This window comes from Dasypus novemcinctus, chromosome 15 (assembly GCF_030445035.2).
Source record: "Dasypus novemcinctus isolate mDasNov1 chromosome 15, mDasNov1.1.hap2, whole genome shotgun sequence".
NCBI classification, from domain to species: Eukaryota; Metazoa; Chordata; class Mammalia; order Cingulata; family Dasypodidae; genus Dasypus; species Dasypus novemcinctus.
Window position 1 is genome coordinate 10,365,446 of NC_080687.1, and position 12,614 is coordinate 10,378,059.

A 12,614-nucleotide genomic window follows, 5' to 3' on the forward strand; every position below is an offset into this window, starting at 1 on the left:
CTACATGACTGTGAAATTTTATTTGGACTTGCAAAAATAAAGATCCCCAGCTATTGTGCTGTAGTCGTTGTCAGCCTTGCAAATAAATGGAAGCCTTGGAGGTTTAAGATCTGGGCTGGTGGCCTATGTAGTAATAAAATGGTTCTCAGATTTATTTTTATTTTTCTTCCTGCTCAACATTCCTCCCAAACCAAAAGAAAAAGCTCTTTACAGTTTACAGAGTGCTTTCTATATCAACTTATTTTATTCTCCTAATAACCCTATGAAGTAGATCTTGGCTTTCCTCATGTTACAGATGAGGAGGATAAGTCTCAAGACAGATTGGAGACTTATCTACCAGGACTATTTTTTTTTTCTTTTTTTTTTATTTATTTTTTATGTATTTCTCTCCCCTTCCACCCCACCCCCCCAGTTGTCTGCTCTCTGTGCCCATTCGTTGTGTGTTCTTCTGTGACTGCTTCTATCCTTATCAGTGGCACCAGGAATCTGTGTTTCTTTTTGTTGTGTCATCTTGTTGTGTCAGCTCTCCGTGTGTGCAGGGCCATTCCTGGGCAGACTGCACTTTCTTTCGCGCTGGGTGGCTCTCCTTACGGGGCTCACTCCTTGCACGTGGGGCTCTCCTACATGGGGGACACCCCTGCATGGCACGGCACTCCTTGTGCGCATCAGCACTGTGCATGGGTCAACTCCACATGGGTCAAGGAGGCCCTGGGTTTGAACTGCAGACCTCCCATGTAGTAGATGGACGGCCTAACCACTGGGCTAAGTCTGCTTCCCTCTACCAGGACTACTGAGCCAACACCAGGCAATAGCATTACACATTGATGGACTTGACACCCCTGAGATTCTTCATAGCTGGGGTTCATATCATGTGCAGTATGAAATGCCTCAAAAAACACATTAGCGCTGTTATCAACGAAACTGTACAATATTGCTTTCTTTGACGTTAGATGACATAGTCTAGAGCCCTTCCGGCTCAGCCTTCCATGATTTTACACATTTCGTCTGTCCTGAAGAGGGCACAGATGGCACGTTTTATGCAGTTGAAGGATTGGCACATGGTTTCTCAGTTCAGCAGGAAACCCTCTCTGAGATGTAAGTCTGTCAGGGCCAGGACTGAGGTGGCGTGAATGTCTTTAGAAATCCCCAGAAGTGTCCTGAAAGCGATTAAGTAAACGTGCTGCTGAAGGGAGACACACGAACGATGGGGGAATATACTTAGGAAATGAAATATAAGCTTTACTCCAGTCTCCCAGAATCCTACCTGATTATCTGAAGAAAGGACATTAATGGAAGCACTGGTCTCTATGGAGTTGATAAATGGGCGCCAAAAACCAAAAGCACGTTCCTTTTTACCCAGCGCTGTACTGGGGGTGGGGTATGTGATGGCTAATGAACACGGATCCCCCCCCCCCCCCCGGGAGGTGGGTTGCTACTGCTGTGAGGCTGGGCAGGTCACCAGGACTTGTGCTGCTCAGCCTCAGAACCCTCCAGATGCCTTTTCTCCCCTCCCAGCTCACTTCATTACCCTCCCGCTACTAACTCAATATTCAAAAATCTTGATACTAAGCAGAGGGTGCCCTAGGTTCAGGATTCTTTTCAGAAAATGAGGAATTAAAGAAATCCCCGGGCATCACTACCTGGAGGTGAATTCAGGGCTTGGAGTGGGGTCTCAGGATCTTCTTTTCACACCCTCCTCAGGGGACCGACACCCGGGCCTGGGAACTGCTGCCCTAGGTGGCGGCTTCCCCACCCCATCTGCTCCTCAGAACCCTCGGGCTGGGGTGGGGGGGGCGGGTGGTAGAAGGAACACCAAGGCAGAGCCTTGTCTAGGCTGTGGCTGGCAACCCTGCTGCTAAAGAGAATCATCTGGGCAGCTTTGTAAAATCCTAGTGAAAGAAAGAAAGAAAGAAAGAAGAAAGAAGAGAGAAAGAGAAAGAGAAAAAGTGAGTGAGAAAGAGAAAGAGAAGGAGAGAAAGAGAAAGAGGGAGGGAGGGAAGGGGAAAAAAGACCCCAGGGCCTGGGCCTCAGTCCCCCCCAAAATTAAGCCCACACTTCTGGGAGCGTGCTGCAGCTCTGTGTGTGTGTGTGTGTGTGTTCTCCTAGGTAGTCTACCAGACAGCCAGGGCAGAGAACCACTGCTCTAGCTCTGGGGTCAACCAACTTTCTGTAAAGTCCAGACAGGAATGCCTTATGCTCTGTGGGTTTTGTGGTCTCTGTCACAACTACTCAGCTCGGCCTGTGCAGCACAAAGCAGCAAAGACAACACACCACGAGTGGCCATGGCTGTGTTCCAATGAAACGTCGTCTCCCAACTCGCAGCGCGCTGAACTTAGCCTCAGGTAGGAGTTTCCCGACCCTGCTCTAGAAAGAAGACACACAGACTACGTTTTCTAGAATGGTACAGCCCTTCTTGTAAATACCGCCATTTTAGGCTGTAGAGTACATCAAATAGTGTAAGGACCAATCTCTAGATTCAGTGCCGGGATCAGTGAGGGGTCAAAAATCAGTCTAATTTGATTAACTTAAGACAGAGTTGCTTGAGCCAGTTAATTCTGGCTGCACCGACAGAATTAAGTTCCTGACCCTATGTAGCCTGAATTCACTGCTGAGAGTCTCCTCTCCCCAGCAGGGTATGTAGCCAGAGTGCCATCGAGGTGGGGGTTAGCCTCGAGGGCAGCATTGCCAAGCATTCAAGGAACAAATGCATTAAGTCTACACAAGCTTTTCCAGAAAACAGAAGCAGGAACACTTCCCAACTCATTTTATGAGGCCAGCATTATCCTGATGCAAAACCATATGAAGAAAGTATAAGGCAACTACAGACTAATATCCTTCTTGATAGTAAACAAAAATTCTCAATACAGTATTAACAATTGAAGCAACGGATAAAAAGGTTAATAATCATGACCACATGGGATTTATCCAGAGAGAATGCAAGGCTGGTTCAAAATTTGAAAATCACTTAATTTAACTGTATTAACACTATATTAACAGACTAAAGGAAAACAATATGATTATATCAATAGATAGGGAAAAACACTTAACAAAATTCAACATCCATTCATAACAAAAATTCTCAACAAACTAGGAACTGAGCTGCTAAAGGACAGCCACAAAAAACATACAGCTAAGATGGCAATGGTAAAAAGACAAAGCTTGTTGGAGATTTGGACCCGAAGAGTATCGGGAATGAAAGAAAGAGAAAAGGGAGAAGGAAACAAAGAGAAAGAACGAGAGAGCTGGGATCAGGGGGTCTGCAAGTAATGGCTCCTCAGACAACTTTATTATTTACAAGGGGCTCTCTATATACCCCAGTATACGTGACAAGAAGCAGGCATACGTAGCCTATGTGCCAATAAGCATAAACACATAGTGTACGTGACATCAAGCAGAAACATGTATTAACTATCAGCATTACCCATAGTCTAAGGAATTTTAAAAAATCTTATCTCAAAGTACAAAGTCTAAGTGTTCTATTCACTACAAAAGGTATGTGCTCATCTTTTCTTTCAGCCTTTAACAGCTTCATCCCATTTGCTGGGAACTCTTAATTACTGCATTCCTTAGGTTGCAAGCGTAACCATGGAGATAGCACTTGCATGGAGACAGCACGTCTCTCCTTGAGAGGCCACTGTGCCTCAGTTTCCAACAAATGCTTTCCCCCTAAGATTGGGACTAAGACAAGAGCGTCCAATTCACCACCACCCATTCAACCTCATACTGAAGTCCTTGCCATGAAATAAGGCAAGAGAAAGAGATAAAAGGCATACAGATGGGAAAGGAACAAGTAAAACTGTTTATCTGCATATGGCATGATTGTGGACATAGCAAGTCATAAAGAGCCTTCATTTAAAAAAATTTTAAAAATACTATAACTAGTAAGTGAATTTAGCAAAGTCGTAGAATACAAAGTCAATATGTAAGAATCAATTGTATTTCTATATACTAGCAACAGATAACTGAAAATGTTAAAATGAAAAACAATAGCATTCAGCAATAGTATCAAAAACACATAAGTATGGGGAGGAGATGTGGCTCAAGTGGTTGGGCACCTGCTTCCCACATGCAGGTCCCAGGCTTGGTTTCTGGTGCCTCCTTAAAAGCAAAAAAACAAACAGCAGGCAAACAAGCAGAAAAACCAACTGTGGCTCAGTGGTTAAGTGCTGGCTTCCTACATATGCAGTCCATGGTTCAATCCTCTGCTCCTGTACTTTGAAAAGAAAAAAAACAATCAAATACATAAAATATTTAAAGATAAATGCTACCAAATATGTGCAAAGACCAGTACACTTAAAACTATAGAAACCTGCTAAGAAAAATTAGAGAAAACTTAAATAAATGGGAAGATATACCATGTTTAGGGTTAGAAGACTTAGCATTGCTAAGATATAAAAGTTAAGATAGGGAAGCAGATTTGGCCCAATGGACAGGGCATCCGCCTACCACATGGGAGGTCCAAGGTTCAAACCCCGGGCCTCCTGACCCATGTGGAGCTGGCCCATGCGCAGTGCTGATGCGCACAAGGAGTGCTGTGCCATGCAGGGGTGTCTCCCATGTAGGGGAGCCCCACGCACAAGGAGTGAACCCTGTAAGGAGAGCCACCCAGTACAAAAAAAAAAAAGTGCAGCCAGCCCAGGAATGGCACCGCCCACACAGAGAGCTGACACAGCAAGATGATACAACAACAAAAAAAACGAGACACAGATTCCGGGTGCTGCTGACACAAGCGAACACAGAAGAACACACAGCAAATGGGCACAGAGAGCAAACAACTGGGGGGGGGGAGAAGGGAAGAGAAATAAAAAAACAATAATAATAAAATAAAAGTTAAAATAAAGCTTATAGAAGAAAATCTTCATAACCTTGGGATAGGCAAAGAAAATGTCAAAGGCACAAATTATATACATCAAATAGATTAATTGGATTTCATCAAAATTAAAGTTTTCTGCTTTTTGAAATACACCAAGAAGAAAATGAAAAGGCAAGTCAAGACTCCCAAAGATTTGTGCAATATATATATCTCATACCCAGAATAAAAAACTCTTAACAACTCAGTATGACAGACAAGCCAAATTAAAAAAGGGATGGTAAGGGACAAAAGATTTGAAAAAGTAGCTCCCAAAAAAAGACAGAAGAATGGCACATAAAAAGATGCCAACACCATTACTCACAAGGGATGTGCAGGTAAAAGCACAATGAGATACCACCACATACTCACTAGCACGGCTAAAGGGGAAAAAGTGTGACAACGCCAAGTGCTGAAGAGGATGCCAAGCATGGGATGCTCACAGATTGCTAGTGGGAATGTAAAATGGTATTAAAAAGTTAAACAGAGGGAAGAGAATGTGGCTCAACCAGTTGGGCACCTGCCTACCACATGGGAGGTCCTGGGTTCAGGTTCTGATGCCTCCTAAAGAAGACAAGCAGATGCCACCTCCTGCTGCATCAAGCTAGATGCCACCTGCTGCAAGGAGCTAGACACCGCCCCCACTGCAACAGGAAGATGCTACAAGCCAGCAGGCGCCATGCCCGTGGAGAGCGGACGTGGCTCAGACTGTTGGGCACTTGCCTCTCATGTTAGAGGTCCCGTGTTGAGGGAAGGGTCCACAGGCAGGCGGAAATATGGCTGGCGCAAGTAGCTGAAACCAGGGTCTGAGGTTGTTACGCGCCTCCCCTGCAGGCATCAAGTATGAGGCAGATAATCCGCCTCCTTGAAAGCCCGCTGCAAAGTGCCAGCCATGTTGCCGGTGCCGGGCCCTTCGCTTCAGGCTCTCATTAACCCTGCTAGCCGCCCATTGAGAAAAACCGTCCCCCTAAATTTCACCTTTCCCTAGCAACCGCCCAGGGTAGCCAATCAGAGGCCTCCGGTGGCTGGGCCAATGAGCGGCTTACACGTCACCCGGTACCCTATAAAATTGCGTGCGCTTCCGCAATAAAGCAGACCTGCGCCATCAGCCAGTCTCCGTGAGTATCTCTCCCGTAGGTCCTACCTGCTGCGAGGCCCTGCCGGCAGCGAGGCCCTCCAGCACTAGCCATCACCGTGTTAGGTTCCCAGTGCCTCCTGGAGAAAGCGAGCAAACAAAGAGCGGACAGATGAGAGAACCATCTGGGGGAGGGGAGATAAAGAAAAATAAAGTAAGTAAATAAATCTTAAAAAAAAAAGTTGAACAGACACTTCTAGCAATTGTACTCCTAGGTTATTTATCCAAGCCAAGAAAACGTATGTCTATGCAAAGGCAGGACATAAATGTTCATAGATGCTTCATTCATAACAGCCCCAAACTGGAAATAACTCAAATGCTATTCAACAAATGAATGGATAAACAAAAGGTGGCATATCCGTACAATGGAATACTATACATCAGTTTTAAAAAAAGGCTGCTGACATATCCAACAACGTGGCTAAGGCTCAAAAACATTATATTAAGCAAAAGAATCCAGACACAAAATAGTACACATCATATGATTCTGTTTATATGAAATTCTTTAAAAAGCCAAACTAATCTACCATCTCAGAAAGCAGACCTGTGGCTGCCTGGGCGGGGTGGGGGTGGGGAGGTTATGACAAGGGCTGGGAGGGGACTTTGCGAGTGATAGAAATTTTGATTGAATTACACAGGTGTATACGTTTGTCAAATTTTTATCAAACAGTATACATTAAATAAGTACATTACTTTTGTGTCAATTATACCTCAATAAAGTTAAATAGAAACGGCTGTTACTGGCACTTTAAAGCCAGCACCAGGAGGCGTGAGCCCCGGCTGAAGGTCTAGGTACCTGGCGCACACTGGGCAGCCAGGTGGCAGGTGAATAGGGGTTCACGTGGGCTCGCGTCTCCCACACGCTTGCTTCTCCGGGTGTTTCTTCCCTTTTCGCCAGTGGCTCTCAGAGTGAGGTCCCTGGACTAGCGGCCTGTGGCATGAGCAGCAGCTAGAAACTCGTGGGAAATGCACATCCTTAGGCTGCAGCCCAAACCCTCCGAGCCACACGGTAGGTGGGGTCCAGCTGCAGGCGACCCCGTGCTGAGGGCGCCGCGTCTCGGCCTCATCCAGTGGGCCCCTGTTGAGTCCCCTGTGCCAGCTCTTAAAGCCACCCGCCGTCTGGAGTGAGTGGAATCCAGGATACCTCGTGGGAGGGCTCCCGTACCGATATTCTGAAAGTCTATTCAGAATCCATTCCCTACTGTCGCCCTGAAATTCTGGGGGCTGTACCTGAGCCAAGTGCTCATATTCTGTCGACGTGCTGGACTGCGTGGATTGGGCCTGCTGGGCTCTTACCACTATGGGTCTGGAAACAGGGAGGGCTAAGGCAAGAGGGGCAGTTCTCCTGTGAACTGCCCTCCTCAGGGGAGGACTTCAGGGCGAAGGGAGCTCCCTTCTTCTCTAGGTGAAGAGACTGCTTCCTTTTACTCAATCCCAAGTCTCCCAATTACTGCCTCAGTCTTCTCCAGGGGATCCCATGGGGGCCGTGACTTCAGCAGTTGTCCTCATTTGGTAGACCCAAGCTTTGTTTTTTGCCGAGTCCCGTATCCGTAAGAAATGAGTTTCTTTATGTTTTAGTCACTTGCTTTGGGGATTTGAGTTTGTTAGTCACTTCTTTATCTTTCCCTTTTTTTAAATTTTTATTTTATTATATATAATTTTAGTCACTTGCTTTAAATGTCCGAAGCAGGCTGGCCACCGCCGGCCTTTTCAGATTCCGGTCAGCCAGACCCTGGCTATGAAGTGGGCATGAGACCAGACAAGATAAAGGGCTCTTCACAGCTCTATTTCCACTAGGTCCCGCGGCCTCCTCTCCCATCTCAGTTAGAGTGAGGCCCCAGTTCCCACATTTCCCTGAGGACACGATCCTAGTAACACTGGCTGTGTGGTGACAACTGCTGTGTCATCCAGGGAGCCTGATCATAACCAAGGGCACCCTGTTGACCCTAAGCCCTGGGAGAGTCACCACTTCAATAAAGAGCTGAGGGACGGGCTCAGAACCACCAGGAGCCGGGAGCCCCGCAGATCGAGCCGCCGAACCCACCGCTGTGCTTATGCGGGTGAAGAGCACAGTTGTCACCACACAGGCCACCACCAGGGCTTGGCCGCCTAAGCCACGGCCTTTGGCCCTTGCCCCAGTGTCAGCCCCCCCAGAGCGCAGTTGAGTTGACTGAGCCTGGGTCACATGCCTGCCCCCGTGCCCTCGGTGGGGAGCAGAGAGGAGAGCCCTTGTGCCTCCAGAATTCTACAGTGGGAAACAAGATACAGAGCAGGCAGGAAGGTTCCCCTAAAGAATTCAGGGTCTACTAGGAAATGAGAGTGGATGCCAGGTGGCCGTAATGAGACAGGTGAGGTCTACAAAGTGGAAGAGGAAATACAGGTAACGGAACCCAGCTGACCTTAGCTCTCTTTTCCCCAAAGTCAACCCTTGGAGGTGTTATTATTATTATTTTAACAAATCAATTTAATTGATACATATTTTTAAAAAGCGTAAATCCATCCAAAGTATACAATTAATGGTATTTGGTACAATCACATTGTTGTGCGTTCATCACTCCAGTCATTCTTAGAGCATCTTCATTATTCCAGCGACAATAACAACACTAAAAAACAAAACCCAACCAACCAACCAAATTGCATTGCCTCTCAATCTCTCTATGCTTTCCCTGCCATATATAGCTGCTATTGTTTCCTTCTCTCTAGTTTATTTGTATTTATATTTTGTAAACAAGTCTTTTATATACAATATCACCCATAATAGTATTTTCCATGAGGTTTCACTGTTACACAGTCCCAAGTTACATTTTTTAGCTTTCCTTCTAGTACAACATCCCTTTCAACCACTGTCATAACATTTAATCGCTCTGCTAGTCACATCAGCATGATGTGCTCTCAACATTTCATTTCATTTCCAAAGATTGACAAACAACCTTTTAATCAATTCGGCACAGATTAACCATCAGCTTTCCATTCTCTACATCATTCTATTTTGTGGTGGCCTATATTCTAACTAATTCCAAGATTTACACAATATATTTAGTTCATAATAGCTCAATCATACTGTATTTATCATTTTGTGTCTGGCTTGCTTCTCTCAAAACAATATCCTCCAGGTCCATCCATGTTGTCACATGCTTCATGATTTCATTTCTTCTTACTGGTGCATAATATTCCATCACGTGAATACACCACAGTTTGTTTATCCATTCATCTGTTGATGGACACCAGGGTTGTTTCCAGCTTTTGGCAATCATGAATAATGTTGCTATGCATACCGGTGTGCAGATGTCTGTTTGTGTCCCTGCTCTCAGTTCTTCTGGGTGTATACCCAGTAGTGGTATTGCCGGGTCACATGGCAAGTCTACATTTAATTTCTTTAGGAACTGCCAAACAGTCCTCCCCAGTGGCTGTACCATTCTACTTCCCACCAACAGTGAACAAGTGTTCCTATCTCTCCACATCCTCTCCAACATTTACAGTTTTCCAACTTTGCAATAGTGGCCAGTCTAATAGGTGTTCTGGCAGTTTAATATTATTTATGAATTCCAAAAAGAGATATTGATTATATTTGTAAACTGGTCTGTTCCTCTGGGCATGATACCCCTTTGATTGTATTAGATTTAGATTTACTTTATTAAATCTAGATTAGGGCTTTGATTTGACCACATCATTAGGGCATGCACGGTTGAGTCCCTGCCCACTTGGTGGGCTGTATGAATGGACACTTAATACAGATCACAAAAGTAGATACATAGAGAAGATACACAGAGAATCCTGTGCGGCCCTGGGAAGAGAGGTGAGCTTGATAGTCTACAGCTAACCTTGTGAAGAGACCAGGGCAGCTGAGCCTGGAAAGAAAAAGCCCCAGAGGAAGACAGAGGAATATAGCCTTACGCCAGCTTACAGCTGAGATCGGAAGAAGCCGGGACCATGAAGCTTTAAGAGGAAAGCGGGGGCTGAACCCTCACAGACATCTTGCTTTAAAATGTGGCAACTGATTTTGGGTGGGGAAGTACCTCTTATGGTACCTTGAGTTGGACTCTTTACTGCCTTGTGACTATAAGCTTCTACTCTAAATAAATACCCTTTATAAATGCCAACAGATTTCTGGTACTTTGCATCAGCACCTCTTTGGTCGACTAATACAGGTGTGAAATGATATCTCATTGTAGTATTTTTTTTTTCAGGTACCAGGGCCAGGGATTGAACCTGGGACCTCATATATGGGAAGCTGGTGCTCAACCACTGAGCCACATTGGCCCCCCTGAATTGTTCTCCCCCTTTGTTTTACTTGTTTGTTTTAGGAGGTACCAGGAACTGAAACTGGGACCTCCCATGTGGGAAGCAGAAACTCAAAAGCTTGAGCCACATCTGCTCCCTCTCCTTGCATTTTTGATTCGCTTTCCCTAATTGCTAGTCATGTTGAACATTTTTACATTCGTTTCTTCACAATTTGTATTTCTTCCTTGGACAACTGTCTTTTCAAGTCTTTTGCCCATTTTTCAATCAGGTAGTTTGTCTTTTTATTGTTGAGTTGTTTAATTTCTTTATATATCATGACTATTAAACCTTATCAGATATGCAATTGCCAAATATTTTCTCCCATTGAATCGGCTGCCTTTCCACCCTTTTTGACAAAGTCCTTTGCAGTGCAAGCGTGTTTGATTTCGAGGACATCCAATTTATCTATTTTTTTCTTTTGTTCCTCATGCTTTGGGTGTAAGGTTTAAGAAACTACCACTTACCACAATATCTTGAAGATGTTTTCCTACATTTTCTTATAGGAGTTTTATGGTTGTTGCCATAAATGGTCCTTGATCCATTTTGAGTTAATTATTATGTAAGGTGTGAGACAGGGGTCCTCTTTCTTTCTTTTGGACATGGCTATCCAGTTCTCCCAGCACCATTTATTGAGTAGACTGTTCTGGTCCAGTTCACGGGGCTTAACAACCTTGTCAAAAATCACTGGACTGTAGATGTGAGATCTGTTTCTGAGTTCTGGATTTGGTTCCATTGGTCAATCTGTCTGTCTTTATGCCAGTACTATGCTGTTGTTTATACCACTGTAGCTAAGTAATATGCTTTAAAGTCAGGAAGTAAAAGTTCTCCAACTTCCTTCTTTTTTTCAAAGACATTTTGGCTATTCAGGGCCCCTTACCCTTCCAAATAAATTTGATAATTGGCTTTTCAATTCTGCAAAAAAGGCTTTTGCCTTTTGCAACCTCTAATAAATGGAATGGATCAACACATTTTGCATCAATGGCTACCAATATCACATAAAAAGAGAAATGGTTAAGCATCAGATGTCTTTTTATGGAAGAACACATCCCCTATGAAGTGATCATTCCAAAAATACTAAACTTGATCCAGTCAGGCCTATAGATTTGCCAGGCAATTTACAGGAAATACGGGCGAGAGGAACATACCAAATAATACCACAAAGATGCAAATATGACAAAATCTAGACTGTGGAAACTCTGTAGAACAACCAACCTGGTTTCTTCAAATAAATTGCAAGAAAAAGAAGAGTGATAGAGGTAGAATCTGTCAGTTAAGAGGCATAAGGGACAAAACCACTTGCAGCATGTGGGTTATTTGGATCCTGATTCAAACAAAACAGCTGCTGACAAAATTACCTATATATGACACATCAAACTATCAGAAATGTGAACAATGACTAGATACTTGATTTTAAGGGATTATTGCTAATTTAGGTGTGATTGTGAAATTGTGGGTATGTTGTCGATATAAATGGAAATACTTCCAGGTGAAATGTGATGTTTGTAATCTCTAAATAATAATATTGAGAGGGAAAGTGGGTGAAAAATGTAGGTAATTGGCCATGAATAAACTGTTGAAGCCAGATGGGGATATGGGGTTATATTCCGTTTTTCTCTCTACTTTGGATGTTTTAAACTTTCCATAATAAAAAGTTAAAAAAGAAAAACGAATGTGTACCGCTGCTTGTGCCTATCTACACAGTTCCCTGTCTCCTCTTGAATCTTCCTAGTGTCTACCCTTCAGCTCCACGCAGAATGGAGCAAGGATATACTGCCTCGCTCACTGGGAGAGCTCTCCTGCTACTGACCTCCTGGCTTTCTCATGTGACCTGGCAACCGCCAGCAGCACTAAGGTCAGCAGTTTTCCCCTTATGGCGAACTTCCTAGCTCTTTGGTCACAACTTCTATGATTATTCAAACTAAAATATCTCAATTATAGTCAATATTACTCCATGAAGTAACATTAATTAATGCTAAAACTTAAATTTAGCACTTTCACAACACCAATGTAATTTTCTTCTTAAACTAATGTTTATCAAAATGAGGTTTACATCATCCAAAAGAATGACAGAAATGGATTATAAAACAATAAGAATCCGTGAGTCCATAAAGACACTTTCAAGAGGAGAGAAATGGGAGATCCTGCTTTACCAGCCTTCAGCCAATAAATGTAGAATAATAAAATAGTACCATTTTGCAGTCCCCCCCCCCACCTCCACAATTATTTCACAGATTATGACAAAAGGAAAACTATACTTTTAAAATGGAGAGATTGGCAGCCAACACTCGTTAACCAAGTGATCAAATGCAGGATCACCAGTTAAGTGGGACAACCTGATATTATGTGACA